We start from the raw sequence: 24,940 nt of genomic DNA, 5'->3' as shown, positions 1-24,940 counted from the left end.
ACGATCAAGAAAAAGTCACAAGGCATACCAAAAAGCAAAAAACGCAGATTGAAGAGACGGTGAGCCTCAGAATCAGATATGGAAGGTATGTTAGAATTATCAGACTGGAAATTTAAAACAACTATGATTAATACGCTAAGAGCCCTAATGGACGAGGTAGATCACGAGCAAGAAGAGATGAGTGATATAAAGAGAGAGACGGGAATCCTAACAAAGAACCAAAAAGAAATGCTAGAGATTAAAAAGCACTGTAAAGGAAATGAAGAATGCCTTTGGTAGCCTTATTAGTAGACCAGACACGGCTGAGGAAAGATGCTCTGATCTAGAGAACATTATTGACAAAATCCTCAAAAACTGGAAAACAAAGCTTTTTTTTTTTTTAAGATTTTATCCATTTATTTGACAGAAAGCACAAACAGGGGGCATGGAAAGGAGTGGGAGAAGCAGGCTTCCCAATGAGCCCCTGATGAGGGGCTCGGTCCCAGGTCATTGGGATCAGGACCTGAGCCAGATGCTTAACCCACTGAGCCACCCAGGTGCCCCAACAAAGATTTCCTTTAAAAAACAACAGAATATCCAAGGTCCGTGGGACAACCACAAAAGGTGTAACATGTGTAATGGGATTACTAGAAAGAGAAGAAAGGACAAAAGGAACAGAGGGAAATACTGGAAACAATGACTGAGAATTTCCCCCAAATGAATGGCAGGCACCAAACCACAGATTCACAGAGCTCAGAGAACTCCAGGCAGGATAAATGCCCAGAACAACTACACCTGAGCAGATCATTTTCAGATTAACAGAAAAACTAAAAGTAAAGAAAATTCTGAAAGAAGTAAAAAAAAAGAGAACACTATACTTTCAGAAAAACAAAGAACTGCATTAACTTCTCAGTAATTGCACAAGCAAGAATGAAATGAAGTATTAAAAGTGTTAAGAGAAGTAAACCACCAACTTAGAATTCCGAACCCTGCAAAATTATCTGTCAAAAGTTAAGGAAAAATAGACTTTCTCGGACAATAAAAATTGACGGGATTTGTTGCCAAAATAATAGCAATAGTATATTCAGTTGTGTATGCTTAATGTTTGTGTCTTATGTATACAGGGATAGGCTTATGTACTCTTATATTCAACTAGAATGAATGACAGCAATGATACAAGGGATGGCAGGAAGGAATTAGGATTTTGTTACTATAAGGTACTTGACACTACCATGAAGTAGTACAGTTTTGTTTGAAAGTGGACCTGGAGGGCATGTGGGTGGCTTAGTCAGTTAAGCGTCTGCCTTGGGCTCAGGTCATGAAGCCAGGGTCCTGGGATCGAGCCCTGCATTGGGCTCCTTGCTCAGCAGAGAACCTGCTTCTCCTTCTCCCTCTCCCTCTGCCTGCCATTCCCTTTGCCTATGCTCTCTCTCTCTCTTGCTGTCAAATAAATAAATAAATAAAATCTTTAAAGTGGACCTGGAATGGGGCGCCTGGGTGGGTTAGTTGGTTAAGTATCTGACTGCTGATTTTGGCTCAGGTCACGATCTCAGGGGTGTAAGACTGAGCCCCTTGTTGCACTCCACGCTTGGCTGGGGTCTCCTTGAGATTCTCTCACTCCCCCTCTGCTCCTCCCCACTGCTTGCACATGTCCCCTCTCTAAAATAAATAAATAAATCTTTTAAAAAATAATAAAGTGGATCTGGATTAGTTACAAATATATATTGCAAACTCTAGGACAACCAATAAAGAAAGAAAAAAAAGTGCAATTGATATGCTAAGAAAGAAAGAAAATAGAATCATAATAAATGGTCAGTTAAAACCACAAAAGGCAGAAAAAAAGTGGAAGACAAAAACAGGAACAAAGAACAAGGACAATGAAGAGAAAACAGTAACAAATGTTAGATATTAATTCAGGTTTATCAATAACACTTCTAATGTCTCCGGTCTAAATGCAACAATTAAAAGGCAGATTTCAGAGCGGATTAAAACACACACCCCAAATACATTTTGTCTATTAGAAAATTACTTTGAATATAAAGACACACAGATTAAAAGTAAACAGATGGAGAAAAATAGACCATGCTAACACTAACATGCTTACATTAATCAAAAGAAGGCCGGAATAGCTATATTGATTTCAGACACAGCAGACATCAGTGTAAGAAAAGTTAGGGATAAAGAAGGGCCTTATGTAATGATATATTTATATTTACATAAATATAAATTCTCCAAGAAGACATAGCCATTCTTCCTTAACATTATGCATGCCCCTAACAACAAGGCGCCAAACTATGCAAGGTAAAAACTTACAAGTAGAAACAAGTGAAACCACTAATGTGGCTGGAGACTTCAACACCCATCCCTCAAAAATGGACAGATCCAGCAGGCAGAAAACCAGTAAGGATACAGTTGAACTCAGTAACACCATCAACCACCAAGATATAATTGACATCTACAGACAGCTTCATCCAACAACAGCAGGATACACATTTTTCTCAAACTCACATGGAACATTTGCCAAGATAGACTACATTCTGGGCCATAAAACACATCTTAACAAACTTAAAAGAGGTGTGCCTGGGTGGCTTGCTCAGTTAAACGTCTGCCTTCAACTCAGAGCCGTGCATCAGGCTCACTGATCAGAGAGGAGTCTTCTTTTCCCTCTGCTCCTTTCCCTGCTTGTGCTCCTTCTCAAATAAATAAATAAGATCTTTTAAAAAGAAACAAAACAAAACAACCAAAAATTTTTTTTAAAAGAATAGAAATCAGTTTCTGCTTGCAGACGATAACGGAATTAAACCAGAAATCAGTAACAGAAAGGTAACTGAAAAATCCCAAAATAGAGGGGGACTGAAAACACACTTCTGAATAACAAATTGGCCGAAGAAGAAATCTCAAGAGAAATTTTTAAAGATTTTGAACTAAATGAATTTGAAAACACAACAATCAATAAGCTTCTAGCCAGGTTAACAAAAGGGGAAAAATAAAACAGAAAGGGAGATACAAATTACTAATACTACAAATGAAAGAAGAGACACCAGTAGAGATCTAACTGAAAAGGATAATAAAGGAATACTGTGAACAACTCTATGCCTACAAATTTGACACCGTAGATGAAGTAGACCAATTCTGTGAAAGACACATCTGCCAAAATTTACTCAGGAAGAAATAGGCAATTTGAATATAGGTCTTTATCTATTAAAGACCTTGAATCAGTAATTAATAGGCTTCTAAAACAGAAAGCATGAGGCCCAGATGAATTCTCTGGTGAATTCTATCAAACATTAAAGGAAGAAATTATACCAAGTATCTATTTTCAATCTCTTTCTGAGGATAGAAGCAGAGAGAATATTTCCTAATTCATTCTATGAGGTCATAATTACCCTCATACCAACACCAGAAAAAAGACATTACAAGAAGACTGCAGACCACCAGTATTTCTCATGAACACAGATGCAAAAATCTCCAACAAAATATTAGCAAACTGAATTCAGCAATGTATAAAAAGTATTATACACCATGACCAAATGGGATTTATCCCAGGTATACAAGGCTGGTTCGACATTCTAAAATTAATGTGATCTATCCTATTAATAGAACATCACAGAAAAAGCATTTGACAAATCCAACCACCATTCATGATAAAATCTCACAGTAAACTAGGAATGGAGGGGAACTGTCTCAACTTGATAAAGAATATCTACAAAAAGCTACCACGAACACCATACTAAATGGTAAGAAACTCCAAACTTTTCCACTAAGATTGGGTAAAAATATAAGGATGTCCTCTCTCATTTTTTCCTTCCAGTGACTTTTCTATTGGCTGTGGTTATTACAGTTTCATAATCTGAAGGAAGTCCTCTTTCTCTCGCTACTTCTTTTCAACACAGCTCTCGAAGTCCTTGCTAATACAGTAAGTTAAAAGGAAATGAAAGGGGGGTGCCTGGGTGGCTCAGTGGGTTAAGGCCTCTGCCTTCGGCTCCGGTCATGGTCCCGGGGTCCTGGGATCGAGCCCCACATCGGGCTCTCTGCTAAAGCGGGGAGCCTGCTTCCTCCTCTCTCTCTCTCTGCCTGCCTCTCTGCCTACTTGTGATCTCTCTCTGTCAAATAAATAAAAAAATCTTTAAAAAAAAAGGAAATGAAAGGTATACAGCTTGGAAAGGTAGACATGAAACTATTATTCGAAGATAACATGATTACCTATGTAAAAAAAAATCCAAAAGAATTGATCAAAAAAACCTCCTGGAACTAATAAGTGACTAAAGCAAGGTTGCAGTATACAAGGTTAATACTGAAAATTATATAGCTTTCCTATATCTCAATAATAAACAACTAAAATTTGAAATTAAAAATCACCATTTATATCAGGACCCAGCAAAATGAAATATTTAGGTATAAGTCTAACAAAAGTCATACAAGACCTGTATGAGGAGAGCTACAAAATTCTGATGAATGAAATCAAAGAACACATAAATGGAGAGATACTCTATGTTTTTGGATAGGAAGACTAAATATTGTCAACATGTCAGTTCTTCCCAACTCAATCTATAGATTCACTACAATCCTAATGACAATCCCAGCAAGTTATTTTATGGATATCAACAAACTAATTCTGAAGGCTCAATGGAGAGGCAAAGGACCCACAACAGCCGATAGAACACTGAAGGAGAAGGACAAGGGGCTGATACTACCCAACTTCAAGACTTACTATAAAACTACAGTAATCAAGACAGTGTTATGCTGGCAAAAGAAGAAAGGAATAGATCAATGGAACAGAATAGGGAGACCAGAATGAGACCTTCAAAAAATATAGTCAACTGATCTTTGACAGAGGAGCAAAGACAATACAATGGAACAAAGACAGTCTTTAAAAAATAATGCTATAAGTAGACATCCATAGAACAACAACAACAACAAATGCATCTAGATACAGACCTTTCAAAAATTAACTCAAGGGGCACCTGGGTGGCTTAGTCGTTAAGTTTCTGCTTTTGGCTCAGGTCATGACTCCAGGGTCCTGGGACTAAGCCCTGCTTTGGGCTCCCTGCTCCGTGGGAAACCTGCTTCTCCCTCTCCTACTCCCCCTACTTGCGTTCCCTTTCTTTTTCTGTGTCTCTCTCTGTCAAATAAATAAATAATGTCTTAAAAAAAAGTTAAAATGGGCCACAGACCTAAATATAAAAGAAAAAAATCGCAAATATTGTAGAAGACAACATAACCTAGAGGACCCTGGGTATTGTGATACCAACACCAAACACGCAATCCGTGAAAGAAATTCATTTAATGATTGAATTAATCATTAGTGATGAACTTATTGAAATTAAAAACAACTGCTCTGTGAAAGACCATATCAAGAAAATGGAATATAAGTTACAGACCGAACAAAGATATTTGCAAAAGACCCATCTGATAAAGGACTGTTATCCCAAATATACAGAGAACTCTTAAAGCTCAACAAGATAACAAACAATCCAACTGAAAAACAGGCCATAGATCTTAACAGACAGCAAAGAAGATATACGATGGTGAATAAGCACATGAAAAATGCTGAATATCAGATGTCATCAGAGAAATGCAAATTAAAACGAGACTCCACTGCACATCTACCAGAACAGCCCACCCCAAAGCACTGATATCACCAAATGCTGGTGAGGATGTGGAGCAACAGGAACTCCACTCGTTGTTGTTGGGAATGCAAAATGGTAGAGCCACTTGAAGAGTTTGGTGTTTTTTTTTTTTTTTACAAAACTAAACATGCTCTTACCATACCAGCCAGCAGTCATGCTCCTTGGTATATATCCAAAGGAGCTGCACACTATATGTCCACACAAAAACCTGCACACCGATGTTTGTAGTAGCTTTATTCTTAATTGTCAAAACTTGGAAGCAATCAAAGTGTCCTTCAATAGGTAAATGGACAAACTGTGGTACAGAAATATAGAGACAATAAAAATACTGGTGGTTTCCAAGGGACAGGTGGGGAGCACAGAGGATTTTTAGGGCAGTAAAAATGCTTTGTATATTATAATGATGGATAAATGTCATTATACCTTCCTCCCAACCCACAGAATGTTCAACACCAGGAATGAATTCTAAGTAGACTATGGACTTTGGGTGACTGTGATGTGTCAATGTACGTTTATCCTCAGCAACACATGTACTGTTCTGGTGAGTGATGCTGAGAATGGGGAGGCAAGGGATATGTGGAAACTTGTACCTTCCTCTCAGTTTTGTTGTAAACCTAAAACTGCTCTAAAAAAATAAAGTATTTGGGTCACCTGGGTGGCTTGGTCAGTTGAATGTCCAACTCTTGATTTCAGCTTGGATCATGATCTCGGTCATGAGATCGAGCCCCACGTTGGGCTCAGCACAGAGTCTCCTTCGGATTCCCTCTCTCTCCCTCCACTTGCTCTTACTCTCTCTAAATAAATAAAATGTTTTAAAAATATATGCATGATTTATTTTACAATAACAAATTTTTTAATAAAGAGAAGAGTGTGGAAACACCTGCCTTTGGCTCAGGTTGTGATCCCAGGGTCCTGGTATCCAGTTCTGCACTGGGATCTTTGCTTGGCAAGGAGACATTTCTCCCTCTGCCTGCCTCTCCCCCACTGCTTATGCTCTCACTTTCTTTTTCTCTTACAAATAAACAAAATCTTTTTTTAAAAAATAAAAAATATGTACCCTCTAGTTCCATCCAAGTCGTCGCAAATGGCAAGATTTCATTTCTTTTGATGGCTGCATAGTATTCCATTGTGTATATATACCACATCTTCTTTATCCATTCGTCTGTTGATGGACATCTAGGTTCTTTCCATATTTTGGCTATTGTAGACATTGCTGCTATAAACATTCGGGTGCACGTGCCCCTTCGGATCACTACGTTTGTCTCTTTAGGGTAAATACCCAGCAGTGCAATTGCTGGGTCATAGGGTAGTTCTATTTTCAACATTTTGAGGAACCTCCATGCTGTTTTCCAGAGTGGTTGCACCAGCTTGCATTCCCACCAACAGTGTAGGAGGGTTCCCCTTTCTCCGCATCCTCGCCAGCATCTGTCATTTCCTGACTTGTTAATTTTAGCCATTCTGAATGGTGTGAGGTGATATCTCATTGTGGTTTTGATTTGTATTTCCCTGATGCCGAGTGATATGGAGAACTTTTTCATATGTCTGTTGGCCATCTGGATGTCTTCTTTGCAGAAATGTCTGTTCATGTCCTCTGCCCATTTCTTGATTGGATTATTTGTTCTTTGGGTGTTGAGTTTGCTAAGTTCTTTATAGATTTTGGACACTAGCCCTTTATCTGATATGTCATTTGCAAATATCTTCTCCCATTCTGTCAGTTGTCTTTTGGTTTTGTTCACTGTTTCCTTTGCTGTGCAAAAGATTTTGATCTTGATAAAATCCCAATAGTTCATTTTTGCCCTTGCTTCCCTTGCCTTTGGGGATGTTCCTAGGAAGATGTTGCTGCGGCTGAGGTCGAAGAGGTTGCTGCCTGTGATCTCCCTGATATGAGGGAGAGGAGATGCAACATGGGGGGTTGAGGGGGTTGGAGAAGACTAAATGAAACAAGATGGGATTGGGAGGGAGAGAAACCATAAGTGACTCTTAATCTCACAAAACAAACTGAGGGTTGATGGGGGGAGGGGGGTTGGGAGAGGGGGGTGGGGTTATGGATATTGGGGAGGGTATGTGCTATGGTGAGTGCTGTGAAGTGTGTAAACCTGGCGATTCGCAGACCTGTACCCCTGGAGATAAAAATATATGTTTATAAAATAAAAAAAAAAAACTTAAAAAAATAAAAAATATAAAAAATATAAAATTTAAAAAGGGTTTGGCCAATGATAACAAATGCTGTAAATACATCAAAAAGCTGAAGACTGAGAAATGACCTGAGATTTGGAAGCACAGAGACCTCGACAGGAGTGGTTTCGAAAAAAAAAAAAAAATTATCAAATACAGTATTTACACAAGGGAAAAAAAACAAAGGTAACTAGAATAAGACAAAAGATGTGAATGTCCTTTATGTAGGAAAATATAAATATTTATCAAAACACATTAAGGAAACCTAGATAAGTAGAGAAACACATACGCTTTTTTATTATTTAAATTCAAATTACTTAATGTATAGTGTATTACTAGTTTCAGGGGTAGAATTTAGTGGTTTATCAGATGGATAAAAGACCCAGTGCTCATTCTATCAAGTCCCTTCCTTAATGCCCGTCACCCAATTACCCCATCCACACACCCATCTCCCCTCCAGGAGCTCTCAGTTTCTTGTCTAGAGTTAAGAGTCTCTTATGGTTTGCCTCCCTGTCTATTTTTATTTCATTTTTCCTTCTCTTCCCCTATGAACCCCTATGATTTTGTGAGAAACACATATTCTTGATTTGGCAATTTAATATTATAAAGATCATTAACTGTTCCTGTATAGGTCTAACAAAATCAACCAATCAAATTCACATCAAAATCCCCAAATGTTTTTTTGTAGGATTTGTCAAGCTGATATTAGACTACATGGGGGTAAAAGCAGTCAAGAGTAGCCAGGGTGATTCCAAAGAATACTAAAATGCTCTCTACCATCACCCCCCCCCTCTCTCTCACACACACACACACACACACACACACACAAATTTAAAAATGATTATAATACAGACAAATAGATTAACAGAATAGAACACCTTAAAACAAACCCAATTCTTTATATAAACCTAACAGGACAAATCTGGAATTGTCTATCAACAGAGAAAGGACAGAATATTCAATAATACGAAGATCCCTACCTTATTCCATCTTCAAAAGAGAATTCCAGGTAAAGTTAAAGATGAAAAAAAATCTTTAGAAGTCACCATTATTCCATTGGGGCAGCATGGCACAAACTACTGATTGCCTACAACTTGTCTGTACCAATATTTTATAGATCTGAAGTTGAAAATTTCTAGAGCATCCATGTGGAAGAAACTCTGATACAAGGACATCTGTTACACTTTGAACAGTGAAAAGATAGAAATTATCCAGGTCACCCTCAGCAAAAAATGGAAAAATGTGTGGTTTAGTTGTATTATAAAATACAGTTAAACTGTAAATTTCAGATATTAAAATAAACTGCATGCATATCTAGGTATGTATCTAGCAATGTAACAAAAACATGAATAAAAAACCAAGCTATAGAAACGTTCCTTATACCATTTACTTAAAACTGTAAAAACACAAGAACACCATAGTTATTTATAGATATAGGATATGCGGAAGTATAAAAAAATCTACAGTAAGAATTAACCTCTGGCAAGAGTGGAACAAGGAAAAAGACTTTGGCTGTACCTATATAGCATTTTTTATCCTTAAGAAAAGACATATAAAACAACATGGCTAAACACTGACATAAATAAAATTAGAATGGGGGTGGATTTGTGAATCTGCTGTATTATTTCCTGCTTGAAATACTGCATAATGTTTAAAGTCTTAATTCCTTTTTTAAAATAGAAGAAAACCACTGTATGTTCGATTTTTATAGGGAACTCCCAGCTGTTGGAGCACCGATGGTGAACCGACCCACCTTCTCCTGCAGCCTTGTCCCTGCTCCCCCCTCCCCAGTGGATACATCCCCAAAGCACATGCTCTGGGGATGATGGAATTCACACCTGGCATGATGCCTAACAGTTGCAGCTGTGCCATCAGTATCTGACAACTACACAGACCTCTGGACACGAACTTCTCCAACCATCTGCACACGGTCAACTTGATACTATTCAATTACCGAAGGAACCCAATTTCTAGGTTTTCTGATCCCATTCCTTCACCATGAAACCACAGTTCCTTCTTCTTGACAGTTTTGTCTAACTTCTTTTTTGTAGGTTTTCTGGTGCCCTTTGCTGCTCCTCACAGCCCTGACCATATTTAGTCAACTTGGATTCTGCTTCCTTTATAAAAATTCTCCCCATATATTTGTGAAACTCATTCCTGACCTCATGCCAGTCTCTTCTGAAGGGCATCCTGACTGGTTTTAAGTTCCCTTGACTCTTAAGGTGGTTTTTGCAACAGAGGTCTTCCTTTAATTCTGCTGACTTTTCTATTTCTTTCTGTGTGGATACAAACAGAATTTGAGATCATTTCCTGCAAACTTCTCATCTACCTTCAGAATCCAAAGTTACTGCTTCATGGAAGATGACTGAGCAGATTTTAGAATGGTAGGTATATAGTTCTGGGAATTCACACAACTAAATAAAGTACCCCTTTGAAAAGGTGCCCTGCACGAGCGAGCATGATATAAAAGTTAAAAATAAATGCTAGTCTAGTAAATTAAGGAATATAATGTGTACAAGTAGAAAAGATTCTCACATGAGTGGTCTGACGAGATGTTGTGTGGAACCAAAACAATGTCATCCGTGTCACAAGAAGAGTTCTTGCTACTAGTACTGGCAGAATCTTTGGACGCCTGTAGATAGTTGGGAGGAGCCAATGGTGGGGAGGATAAGTTTTCTTCCTGAATATGCTGCATATCTGGAAGGGACTAAAATTAACAACATAAAATTAAAACTGGCCTAGTAATAAAATGCACGTCAGAATAGCCATTAGACTAAGGAATACTGTCTTCATAAAAGTGGGCATAAAGTTAATTCCATCTTAAAATTTTGGAAAAAAAATCTCTTTGGAAAATCTTTCCCTTAGAAAAGCACAGTTTAAAGTGTCTTCATATAAAGACTTCTAAAATGTTTTCCAAAAATGATACTTAAAAATATATCATACCACTTATCACGTACATGTCTTCCTCTCCTGAAATTTCTGAGGTGTGTTTTCATCATCCCAACATGCCCAGTTTCAGCTCTTGGCCCAGCAAAGCAGGTACTCAATAACTATTCACTCGATGACTAAAACACTATGTCCAGGGACTTTAGACTAATAACCTCCTGCACACATTTTAAAAAGTTTTAAACCTCCAGTGAAGAAAATATTCTAAACAGGAGCAAGAAACCATGTTATGCAAAAAAGTAAATAAATCGATAAGGATAACTATGTTCAAGCCTAGATATTTATGTATGCTCACAGAAAGCAAGATCTGGAAAACCTTACAGGCTGTGGGTACATTCCTTTTGTTCTTCTTTTGTTAGGGGGAAGAGAGGGTTTACAGGAGATAGGACAGGAAGGAAAGGAAAGCATATAAAGGGTATATAAGCATATACACAGATGTAAGCAGTTGTATGTCCTGTGGCATTTGCCTGGTTCAAGGATTTAAGTGACACCTCTAATTAAATGTCTTGGTTACACAATGGTTTTCTGAAACAATGAACTTCCTAATTTGTTGTGTTAAGTCCTCTATGACCTTGTTTAACCTTCGTTTCTATTTAAGAAAAGGAAAAATACTACACAATGCTCTTTAATCTTAAACCCATGTCCTAAACACCTAGCACTCCTTCGAATGTCACTGTGAAATGAAATTTGTATCAGATCTCCTATCGTGTGTGTGTGTGTGTGTGACACACATGACATACAATCCCCTCATCACTTTTTAAAGAGACCTTGTGTGTCTAGGTAATAAAGGGAAGGGACAATGGAAAGACTAACATGACCGGCTATCTACCATGGACTAGACACCGCTGGGTGCTGTCCATGTCTTACCTAACCCCAGTCCTGTTCTGAAACCCATGTCATACATGGATCCAAACAGCTCAGCTCAGAAGTTTGGGAAATTTGCCTGAGATCACACAGCTAAAAAGTGCTCAAGCTGATTCCAAGCATCTAACTCCACAATTTCTTTCCAGTGGTTTAGGCAGGCCCTTTCTCAAGCTCTTCCATGCCTTCATCAAACTGTCTACAGCCAAAGCATCTGAGTGGAAGGGATCTTCTCCTTGCTCATCTCTCCACCCCATGCTCTAAGTCCGGTCCCCTCCACCTCCTCAGAGACCTGGACCAGCTCCCTCTGCCCCTGACGGTCTCATCCTCTCCCTTTCCTCTGGTTTTCTTCCCCTCTGTGCATAAACACATTCCATTTTCTCACACCTCAAATCCCTGCAGTCCTTTTAATCACCGTCTTCTTTCACTTCTTTACTTTTTAACGATGTCTCTGGAAATTATCAATCTTCACAGACTTGAGCTGCTCACCTCCTACGTATTACTCAACCCACCATAACCCGCTTTCTGCCTTCTCCTGTGCAGTCACATGTTCTTCACCAGGCTGGCCAGCCTCCCCCCGCCACGTCGTGGTACCCGCGCTCTGCTTCGCCCGCCCTGCAGACCACTTGATGCTCAACCCCTTCGTTCAGTGAACTGGCTTCTCCTCCCACTTCTTAGTCTGTTCTGTGGGTGCCTGCTTCTCTTTTCTCCCTTAAAGGAGAGGGATGGAGTGTGGAGTTCCCCAGGGTGCCACTCTGAACCCTCTATGCCTCACATTTTAAAAAAATTCTGTTCAGTTAGCTGCTGCACCGTACGTAATTAGTGTCTGATGCGGTGTGCAGTGACTCACTGGTTACGTGAACACCCAGTGCGCATCACAGCCCGCACTCCTCACATTTTTATATGCACCGCAGTGACCACTCTCACCCACCAAGTACCCCCTCACTTCTGCGGCCTAGATCTCTCCAGTGAGCACTGGACTAACTCACCAACTTTCTGCTCCAAAAGCATTGCTCCCTGCGCTCCCTGCCCGAGTGACTTCACCATCATCCATCCATTCGTTCTCCTGGTCAAGCAGCTCCAAGCTTGGTGAACTCTACCTTTCTCTTACCTGGCCTCCACCTTCCCTGGAGCTCAGGCCCTCATTCTCAGAAAAAGAAAAAAAACAAAACAAGAAAGGTGCAACAGTCTGCAGGGTTCTCTGTGCTCTAAAGGAGAGATCACTCTACTCTCCACTGCTCTCAAGCCCCGGCTTCCACCCTGCAGTGGCTCACAGCACACCTCCACCTAAAAGCACTCTGATGGCTCCCACAGCCAAATCCCTTCAAGAGACAGCAGTCCCCTGCCTCTCTAGCTGCACCTGACCCTCCCCATGCCACCAGAGCTCTGCGTCCCCCAGCCTGTACTGCTCCAAGGAGCCTTGTCCACAGAACTTCCAGCAATGATGGAGACAGTCTACATCTGAGCGCCCGGTGTGCTGGTGACCCACTAGCCACAGACGTCTACTGAACACTTGAAATGTGGCTAGCCTGACTAAGGAACAAAATGTTAAATTTCACTTAATTGTAACAAATTTAAGTGGGCCCGGAGGGGCTCCAGGTTTCCTTCAGGGCGTCATGCTTCCAGATTTCATGAATGGGAATTCTTCTCCCTATAATACCATTCTTTTACTAATTCACCTTGCTAGGTCTTTCTTCAAAACTCAGCTCATTGCCCTCCCCTGAGCAGGCTTCCTGAGTTCTTGGTCTGATTTCATGCTCCTCATTCATGTTCCCACAGGCAATAATGAGACACACACATATGCTTCCAACAGTGGTTGCTTTACCTACCTCATCCCCACACAACGAAATTAAAAGCTCCTTAACATAAGGGACCTGGTCGTTTCATTCATTATTATCAACCAGAACCTTACACAAACTAGGTGTTTAATAAATGTTATGAAACCAAGAAACATTATCTAAACAGCACTTAACCTATAGCCAATATCGTAACTAAAAGACTGATTTGGATTTTTTTTTTTCCTTCCAAGATTTCTCTGGAATCAAGTAGCAGCTGGGTATTTGTGTAAAATGTAAAAAGAGAATGTTGTATGTGCATGCCTGTGTGATTTAACCCTCCACATGAATCTACTCCAGCTGTAGGAAGGAAGGGGAGGCATGCATAAAATCATCTTATTTTTGGCAGTTTACATTAAAAACAAGGCCTATTAAACAAAAAAACCATCCCCTTTCTCACTATCTGGAAATTATACAGAAACATTCTGGATTTCCTTTTACTCCTCAGCTTTCCTTTTTGCCTTTTTATTTTCATTTCAAGCTGCCTTTATTTTTTGCCTTTTTCTTTTAAGTCGGCTCCATGCACAGTGTGCACAGCCCCACATGGATCTTGAACTCTGGCCTGAGACCAAACCCCGGGTGGAGATCAAGAGTTAGACATTTCATGGACTGAGCCACCCAGGTGCCCAACCATTAGATTTAATAAAAGCCTTCTAAAAATGGTTTTCCCGCCAAAGTTTCTAGCATCTAAATATGCTTCCTCTCTCCCCCTGGCATGTCCTCACCTCTCTTAGCACTCCATCTCTTGGCCAGCAGTCTGAGCCGAGCTCCGAGCTCTCTCCCCTTCAATGCTGCCCCACCCAACAGAAAACCCCAACTGGCTCTCTCCAGTCAAAGCCATCTCCCAATTCAAGGAACCTCCTACTGGACCCTCTCATTCTCATTCCTTGGTCATCCTACAAATAGGCTCCTCTCTTCTGGCTCTCTCCCACATCTCTCTCATAATTAGATTCTTCCCTGTGGTACCTTTCTCAAGCATAAACTTCACTTTTCACATCTCACACGGCATCAAATATAGACTTCATAATAATAGCTACAGTTTATCAAGTGCTCCCAAGGCTGCTGTTCAAGCACAGGTTCACGAAGCCTGCCTTACAGAGGGGGCCATGGCTCAGCGCTGGAGCTGAGCTGCTCCAGGTGAAGCATGAGCCAGCGACCCCACCAGCACTGAAGCCAGATGGGGCCTGGCCCCAAATAGCCAACTGTCTTTCCATGCCAGTACACTTCCTCCGCGTTTCTCCCCAGTCACTCCAATTCCAGTGTCTTCTTATATTCCGGACTGAAGCAGGAATGCACAACACTTTTTTTTCCCCTCTTAGCTTTAAAAAAAAAAAAAAAAAAAAAAAAAAAACAACAACTTAGGGGAATATAATGTCTTATTAGCCCATCTGCTTTTTCTAACTTGGTTTAAGTCTGGAAAGTTAGGCAAAAGGGTTTTCTTGCCGGTTTTCAGACTACTCTGTTTGGGATCAGCTGCTTCAGCATCTGCCTTAGCCATGGGCTGTTAGGTTTTCCTTGAAAACAATAGTAACAGCAGTTGCCACTTACTGAGTATTCTGTTCCAGACATTATAGTAAAGTGCTTTTGCTCATTTACGCATAAAATAACCTATGAAGTAGGTCAATTACACTCGCTTTCCCTATGAGAATCAGGCTCAAAGAGATTAAGTCATTTGTCCTGGTTAATGCGGCAAGTAAGGGGTGCAGAGCTTCCAAGTCCCATGTTCTTAAACCTCTAAGGTGAACCCACTAATTACACTATCACTTCCTCTTATGACTACCCGACCCTCCACCGGCAGAATTCAAGAAATTCCCATCTGCCAGGCTAATCTGGAAAACAGTCACCAGAACTCACACAAAGAGCCCTTGGAACTTCTGCTGATGGGAAAGCTTCAAGGTCACAGCCCACAGCAAGGAGTGGGGGAAGGGTCGGAAGAGGGCAGAGTGAAACCCTGGGAGCAAAGAGCAGAAATTCTCAGGATCTAGAAGCAGCACTTAGATTGGAGGGAAGAGAGCCACAGAGAAAATGGCCTGGGAAGACCAGGGGAGGGAGGCAGCTGGGGTAGAGCAAGTCCTGAAGGGCTGGGCACAGCATTCATGGAACTGAAGTGCGAGGAATGTGGCTCCTACATCACTCACCACCACTGGAAATTCTACATACAATAAGTATCCAAACTGATGCAATGATAGTTGGAGAAAGTAAAGTTACTACCTCCCTGCCTCTGATGGGTACTCTGCAGCTGTCATGCTTTCAACCCACGTGGCATGAAAAGTCACGAGTACTCTACTCGCTGTTGAGAGGAAAATGGCCCAGGGGGTGACAGTTCTTGCTGAAGCTTACACAGCTACAGAGGGCAGAGTGCAAATCTGGGTCCATCTGACTCAACAATAATGTTCTCTGCCCAAAGCTCAGCAGTAGCCCTGGAATGGGCATGTCAGAATGTAAGTTCTAGTAAACACTGCACGTCAGAAGGGAATCCACAATGTATCCCAGGCTCCCTTAGGGACAGAGGCAATAGCACTCACTCTGAAATTATAGTTAATAAAACCAAAACTTATGGTGGAGAGGCAAAGCAACAGATGGAGAGCTGTCACAGGAGCTCCCAGAGATGGAGCCAGCATACACGGGCACTGGAACTGGGCAGGCTAGGGGGAGAAACACAGGTGAAGAGAGATGTGCAAGGCAGAGACTTACACAGTTAGTCTAAGAGAAAACCTGTTGAAACGACGACATCGCTGTGCTGACCAGATTCATTTACCTACTTATTACAGCTCCTGTGGGTAAAACTAAACCTGCAGCAATTACTACAACTATTTCAACTGGGACTTGGGGAAAAAAAAAATAACTGGAATTCAATAAATAAAGCTCAATGAAATCTTGAGAAGCACAATCAAAAATTAAGTTGTGACACAAAATACTAATTTTTCCTTAAGTCTCCCTTCACTCTTCAAGTAAAAATGCAAAAAAAAAGGTACTCACATTTTTTCACTGGAACTTGTTCAAGAAAAGGATGGCTAAAAAATGCTTCTGTAATGAAAAAGGAGAACGCAACCCGTAAGCTCAGGTTGAGTAGCAGACGGGTTAATCTTGTTGATGTATTTAACAGTGTCGAGATCATAAATAATTATTATTAACTTCTTTATGTAGCCTCCATCTCCTTCCACTGTAGAAGCCTATGATTTTTATAAATCCTCTATAAAAATTATCAGATTATAAATAAATCTTAATCCACGAACAATTTAAAATAATAATTGTGAGTTTTGCAAACACGCGTTACCAATGCGGCAGGCTCCACAAAAGAAGGCATGTGCGGGGACCTGCGTTGTCCTCCTGCGGGGGGCAGGGGGCTGTGAGCAGACCCCCTGAAGTGTATATGGAAGCATGACTGGGGTTAACTGTCCTAGAGGCAATCCAGGCAGCTGATTTATATAATAAATCCCATCCTTCTATCCCAGAAGAGATGTTGCTGCAGTTGGTTTCACATTTTTTTAAAAATATGTAAGACTGATTTAATTTCTTTGGCTATCTATCAAAGATAAAATCTACATAATAAGCCTGCTGATTAAAGGTAAATAAGTCAGTTAGGACATGGCCGCTCATTATTTTACTTTACCTTCCATGTGTTTAAACTATTTCATTAATTCTTTAAAAACCCATAAAGCTAATCTCATGTGTCATGACTCTCATGGAGTCCCAGACCTGTATGCTAGTAAATATCAGAGAGCAGGCAAGGAGGGCGGTGTGACACCAGCATGGGGTTTAAATGACGAGATATGAGATCAGGAAAAGCTTAACTCAGGGTCAGTCTAGCATATCTTCTACTCTGGTGGGCCCTGGGGGTCTTACCGAAATAAATTGCCAAAAGCCACTCAGTGTAAATATCAGTTACAAGACTTGCTAAGGAATAGAAGTGCAGAGGGTTTTGAAGAAAAATATGAGTTTTCTACCAGAGATCATTTTTAGAACAAAAATTAATATACATATACGTAAATTATAGTTTGACATATAAGATTTTTAATGCTAATTTTTACAATGAACATCATAGGGATGAAACAGAAAAGATATCAAAGAACTGAATGCAAATGCTCTGAAATCACATCCCAAATCCATTGCTACAGCAGGGAAAATGTACAAATATTTAATATATAATCTAGTATTTTAAAACTATTATTGATGAGTATGTTGTCATACTATTGACCCCTATTTCTCATGGTTACAGAACAACTCTCAATTTAATTTCTCCCCCTGAAAGATATTTACCAAGTCCATGTGCTGAAATTTTGTTCCAACTTTACAAAGCTTTAAGAAAATACATGTTCAGACTATTTCACCTTGTCCCCTATATGGAAACTTCCAGAGCTATCATCTACTGAGGACATTTGCTAGGACAACAAACTGAGTGCTTCACATACCAGTTTATTTAATCCTCACAAACTTAACACACAGCATTATCTTCCTTTTACGGACTAGGATAAAGTGCATAAAGGCCATGTATCTTCTCCAACATCAAAGCTAGCAAGCTGAGGGACTAGAATTTCAAACCCTGGTCTGTCTTATCCAGGAACCTATATGGACTTCCATAACACACATGAACAGACCAAAACTCTGGACTAAGGTTTTGCAAATCTCTATTAATATTACAACTAATTACTATAGGAAAAATCAAACACTTTTTTTTTCTTTCTAAAAATGTCAAGATCAAGGTTAATTTAAAAAGCATGTTCACTGTACAGTCTTACAGCTTTTCTGGTCTGACATTTAAGTTGTGCTGTTTTTACATATGACTGTTAAGAGTAAGATCAAAAAGAACAATCTTTTACATGAGATTGACAAAAACAAGTTAACAAACTGCCCCCAAAGAGGAGCTGAGACCCAGACAATTTCAGGGGAAAATGTTCTTTCAAAGCCTTCCAGAACTGGACAATCCCTACAATATTAAACATTCCTAGACCATGTAAAGTTAAAATACTTAGAAATTTTTAGCTTTAGGGGCACCTGGGTGGCTCAGTGGATTAAAGCCTCTGCCTTCGGCTCAGGTCATGATCCCAGGGTCCTGGGATTGAGCCCCACATCAGGCTTTCTGTTCAGCGGAGAGCCTGCTTCGCCCCCCTCACTCTGCCTGCCTCTCTGCCTACTTGTGATCTCTCTCTGTCAAATAAATAAAATATTTTAAAAAAGAAATTTTTAGCTTTAAATGATTATATTATAAAGAGAAGAAAGGCTCAAGATCAGTGACACAGCTTTCGCCTTCAGAATGTAAGAATCTGAACTCATGGCCTTGCGGAGCACCGACAGCCCATTCTCCCACAGCCCTCACACTGCCGTGAAAACCAAACTGCCACGGAGCGGCCCCTGCCTGTCTCCTGAAACCCATCTTCAAGGCCAGGGACTTTCCACCAGGATTCTGGAGTGTTTCTCCTCCCTTGCTTCCTCCCAGATCTCCGAAATACATCCCCAGCCTAGACCTCTCCTCTGGACTCCAAGTGCACTTTGGTCATCTGCACACTTCCATTAAATGCGTGTCTTCAGTTTAACAGATCCAAGCTGAACCCCTGATTTGCCCCAGAGCCTACTCCAACCACAGAGCCTCAAGCATGTCTGTAACAAACAACTCAATTCCTTCATGCACCCAGTCCAGACACCCTGGAGGCATCTTTGAGTCTTCTCTCTCTCACACCCCACATCCAATTCATCTGTAAATACTACGGTCTCTACCTCCAAAAAGATGCAGAATTCAAGGGACTCCCCACCACTTCCATGGCTGTTATTCCAGCCTAAGTCCCTTCATCTCTCACTGGGGTAACTGCTGTAGTCCCCAGATAGGTCCCCGGGCTCCTGTCCTCACCGCCCTGCTCCACAGTCTGTTGGCAACAAGCAACCAGAATGATCCTTTCAAAAACATCGGTCAGATCCTATTATTCCTGAGCTCACACTCTCCCCATCACACTTTGAGCAAAAGCCCACATCTTTAACTGGTCTTCTAACTGTTCCTCCAGCTGACACGGCACTCCCAGCCCTGGGCGTTTGTACTGGCTGTTCATTCCGCCTGGCAAGCTCTTCCCACAGACATGCACACCGCCCACTGTCTCACTATCCTGCTGTCCATCAATCAAGTCTTTACTCAAAGGCCACTTCCTCAGAAGGGGCTTCATGGAATTTAAACTTTCAATCCCTCCCCCATGGGTATTTCCCTTCCCTCTTCTTTCCCAGAGCACTTATCACCTTCTTTATGGTGCATTGATTAAACTTTACCCTTTGTTTGCCTCTCCTGCACAAGAATATGTGCTATGTGATGACAGGGATTTTCTTTATTATTTATTACTCTATCCCCTATATCTAGAACATAGTGAGCACTCAATAAATATTTACAAAATAAGGGGAGAAAAAAGATGAAGAGAAAGAAAGAAACTGACTTGAATTTTCTCCTGAAATCTCTATAGTATCTTTTTAAAAACAACTTTTTGGGGGATGCACAAAAATCAAATTAGAAAGCACACAGAATTTGAAAATATTACTTACCAAAGTCCATTCTATCTTTCTGGTTTCTCTGAAGCAAACCCAAGAGGAGATTAGCCAAGTAAGGTGATGTTTCTCTGGGAATACTGGGGAAAGGAAGAAAAAGACTCCAAGTGGTGAGTTTATATAGATTAACCACATGACTTTCGCCTCCATGATGGTAAGTGAGAATGTATATGCAGATTCACAAACACATCTTAAACCAAGAAGATCATGGTAAAGCCTCATTCCTTACAGAAGAAAAAGAAAACAAAAAGCAAAACACTAAGCAACTGCCTTTGAGAAAGGGCATCCATTCGGGAGGTTCCTGCATTGTGCTTATTGATATTATCTGAGTATGTGCAGGCATAAAGCACTTCTGAAGCACAATCAGCCTGGCACTCATATTTCCCAGAACTCTCTATTAGAAGAAGAGCCACCTCCCGTTGTCTGGAAAAGGGCACAGCTCCAATTCGAGTGAGAAATAATACAGCTTCCTAAAATCCACTAAGAAAAAGACAAACCAGTAGAAAAATGAGTAATAGGATGGTGCAAGTCGCAGAATAAAAACTACAAAAGGACAAGAGACAAATGAAAGAGTGCCAACTTTATTAAAAGAGAATAATGCAAATTAAAGAGCCAATTGGTCCCCTTCTGTTTGTGAGGCACCTGCTGTGAGAACATCCCGTGTTGGTGAAACCGTGGGGGAAACAAGCACTCGTTGTGGTGCTGCATTAGCTAATTGGGAGAGCATCCCTTGTGGTCTCCTAATTCCATGTCCAGGAGTCTATCCTAAAGAAATACACAGGAGTGTACACCAACACACACACACTTCACTAAACACTGTTTGGAGAAACCAAAAAATGAAAACAAGGATCTGATTAAACAAAATATGACACATTTAGCCATGGAACTCTATGAACTGTTTAAAAGAATGAAGTAGTTCTCTATATCCTGACACTAACTGGTGTCTATGATACACTGTACAGTAAAAAAAAGTTGCAGAACAATTTGCCAAGTATGATGTAATTTTTATGAAACATGTACGTGTACATATCTACAGGAGTTACAGAGCCAGCTCATGTCATCCTGGAGAGCAGGGAAGACCGAGGGAGGGACTGACCTCCTAGTTCATGCACATCTGTTCTGTTTGCATCTCCCTTCCCCCCAAGAACATGTAAAACTTCTGTAGTTTTTTTTTTTCCTTTTAAATATACTTTACATTTTAAAAAAAGAAAAAAAATGGTACAGCACTATCCAGGTACCTATGATGCACCAGTAATTTTCGGATTTCTAGTTAAAATGAATGTTCTCCCATTAATGTCAACTGAAGAAAGATTCAAGACTGGAAACTGGTAACACGAGTTCAAATAATGCTGCATTCACAGACAGTAAAACCCAGCATAACCAAACATGAACCTAGGTATTAAGCTCCTGTTTTTTTCATAAGACATCCTGAGGTCTTGAGGACTATTGGCCTGTTTAAAAAAACAAAACAAAACAAAAACAACAAGGTTTTATTCCCTAGACAATGGGGGCAGAAAGTTCAAATCACGTGATCCATGCTCAAATGCTTGCTATAAAGCTCATATTCTGAACCTGAAAGTCCTGGGTTACAAAAGGGGCCACAGATGGGCACCAGGAACTTAAAAACCTCTGGAACTTTGTGCGAATTCTGCCTATCTGGACTTAGGGTATCTTTGCCGAGGTCAGCCTCCCAGAGGAGCCGAAACTTAGGAAGAGTTCTGAACCACTACTCTGGAGGTCACCCAGCCAACCCAACACCTACATTTTTATTGTGTAAAATCAGGGTATGTTTTCTCTTAGGGCTGCCAAGGGCACAAGGAAGGGAAAGAAACAAACAGCTACCTCTCAGTCCCTCCTGGACAGCAGATGCCGCCCTCCCACACAGTAAGAGCTGCAGGATTAGTGGCGCGCCCACCTGCCCCTCCCGCTGCCCCTCTGTACCCAACGGGGCTGAGAGGGTAAGTGTCTAAACCAGGCGGGGCACTGATTTTACATCATTTTTTACTCTGTTTACTCTGTTCCAGTTTTCAGGTTCAGAAAAACCTCTCTGTAACCGGGCAGTATGAACTCATCATGATTAGTTCTAGAGGGCCTCTTTCTGACAGGATGTGAGGGGAGTGGAGAAGAGGGAAGAATAACCCCAAATAATGTCCACCAAAACTAAACCATCATCCTTCTCTCACCCAGCAGTGCCAGGACCAGGAAGCTGGAGGCGGTTTCCACTCATCTTCCTAGACCAGGCCTAGCCCTCATGTGGAGTGCAGGGCCTCCCACACCCAGCTAAGCAGGAAGTGCGGAACATCCCTGTTCACACCACTTCCCACCAGGGTGTCAGTCCTGTCCCTGGCTAGTTGTCACCAGCCTGGGAAACATAAAGCGAGCTTTATGCCCAGGCCAATGACAAAGGGAGGGCAGATAAAAAAAGGAAAAGCAAAAGATGTTCTGGCTCACTATAGCAGTTTCTGCCTGTAACAAAATCAAAACAAGTCACAAGGGAACCAAAAACACCATTTTCAAAGTATTCCCTGTTTTCTAAGTCAAAGGCAACTGCAAAATGAGAAGATCCAAAAACTGAGCACAGATATAAAGTCAGGCTATCTGAAAAGGTGGTTTTCCAACTAGGCATTGATATATCACTGTTCCTATGCTCCACAGGTCTGCCTTAGCATCATAATGTTGAGACATAATAACTTCAGGAGCCTGGGGATAAAAACATACCAGACACATGCATGATGATATTTAACTTACTAATATTGATGAATTAACTGGTAAAGTTCACACTCCTAACAAATACTAAAATGAGATCACACTAGGACACTTTCCTAATCAGGTGATCCTGCTGTGAGCTTAAACCACACTCATACACTGGGATTTACTAGTAAATCTCAAAAACAACATTGCATGAAAAGAAGCAATTTATACAAACAAACATTTCTATGTATTACTATGGGACAGCAATGCAGTAAGAGTATTAAGGTTATAATTAAGATACACACCAGCTATAATACAGAGGAGACTTCTGGGGTAGAAGAGTGGGATATGGGAAGAGGGAAAGATTTAAAGGACTTGGGCTGTTGCTGAAATATTTTACTTCTTTCTTGGGGAAAAAAAAAGATCAAGGCACACATGGCAAAATGTTACCTTTGTTAAAAATGGACAATAAGTACACAAGTGTTTGCTGTATTACTCCCTGTTTTTCTGCTCATTTGAAAGCTTTTAAAATAATACACAAACTATGATGAAAATACAGTAAGGACTGTCTTAAAAGCAAAGGCATTTGTCTTCTCTGCTGCTTTGTTACAGCTCTCTTCCCACCTCTTACTGGATGTTGCTTCTTTTTTTTTTTTTTTTTTAAAGATTTTATTTATTTATTTGAGAGAGACAGTGAGAGAGAGCATGAGCGAGGAGAAGGTCAGAGAGAGAAGCAGACTCCCCATGGAGCTGGGAGCCCGATGCGGGACTCGATCCTGGGACTCCAGGATCATGACCTGAGCCGAAGGCAGTTGTCCAACCAACTGAGCCACCCAGGCATCCCTGGATGTTGCTTCTTAAAAATGCTAGTAATCTGGACAAACATTAAACAGAAATGTCAAACATACTCAAAGCCAGGGAAACTTTATTTTCCAGGAGTACCATTTTTAGCTGTCATCCCTGGTAAGCTTCTCACTGACTTAGATCAGAGGAAATCCTTACTGAACATGAGCCCATTTTACATTTAGAACTGAGACAGGTACATGCATTTACTTGGCAGAATTCTGAAGCTCCAGAATTAAGCTACTTCCAGGCCTGATGCTTCCCACTGGTCCGGAATTTCCATAGCCTTCCCTTTTCAGACATGACAACATCCGTACGGAAGGATGAAGACGGAACTACAATTTTTCAGCTTTATCTCTAACACTAACTGAAAAATCTTCTATGACCCAGGGATCTTGTCAAGAGAAACAACATCAAAAGATGAGCATGTTCACCCTAAAGATGAGGAAATGCCCAAGAGGCTTTTTGTTGCTGTTGTTGTTTTCCCTAATATCACACACCAAGTACAGCATGACCACACTTCATCAATATGTATTTTCAATTTACTGTAACGAGGAATTTTTTTTACCACTAATAACTAATTTTTAAAAAAACTTAAGCTAAAAGAACTCCATGCTGGGCGTGGAGCCTACTTAAAAAAAAAAAAAATCAGCTAATGGGTAAAAGTGACCTTTATAGTCCACTATTTTTTTTAAAGATTTTATTTATTTATTTGACAGAGAGAAATCACAAGTAGGCAGAGAGGCAGGCAGAGAGAGAGGAGGAAGCAGGCCCCCCGCCGAGCAGAAAGCCTGACGCGGGGCTCGAACCCAGGACCTGGGATCACGACCCAAGCCGAAGGCAGTGGCCCAACCCACTGAGCCACCCAGGCGCCCCTATAGTCCACTATTTTAAAGCAAAAGATGACTTAAAGCATTATTAGTAATACAATCACTGTTAGTAATACAAAAATTTGAGCTACACACAAAATCACACTTGAACTGGAAACCAGCATGATACTTAAAATCTCAGTGCTAATGGCACCACACTATATACACAGGCAAGGACAAAAAAATTCACTCACCATGTACATTGGGGACCCACACAGTGTTTTAGCCATCATGTTACTCTGCAGGTAATGGGCAAACTCAAAATCCACTAGTCCACAAAATAAAAGGGAGAAAAACAAAAGATACCTTTATTCACATTTCACATAGATCACACCTTCAAGACACAAGAGGGCACAAAGGAACTGTGAGAAATTTGCAGCTTATTGGGTAAGCCTGCTTGCCAAGGAAGAAAATTTCTACCTCAGTTTCAACAAGCTAAGAACGGGTAATGATCACCAACTGTACAAGTACCTACTCTGCCGGTTTCGTACTCAGGGAGCGAGCACCAAGCTATGTGAGAGAAAACGCTAATTGCAATAAACGATTCATTAATACTGCTCTAAGTATCAGTGCCAGGTGGAGAATTAGA

General features: G+C 40.7%; 1 pseudogene; it reads right to left on the bottom strand.

The window, feature by feature from the left end:
* The window catches only part of LOC125085569 (serine/threonine-protein kinase ULK2-like), an 83,937-nt pseudogene that overhangs the window by 33,687 nt on the left and 25,310 nt on the right, over nt 1-24,940 (bottom strand).

This window comes from Lutra lutra, chromosome 15 (assembly GCF_902655055.1).
Source record: "Lutra lutra chromosome 15, mLutLut1.2, whole genome shotgun sequence".
Taxonomy (NCBI): Eukaryota; Metazoa; Chordata; class Mammalia; order Carnivora; family Mustelidae; genus Lutra; species Lutra lutra.
This window is presented reverse-complemented; position numbering and strand designations above follow the sequence as displayed.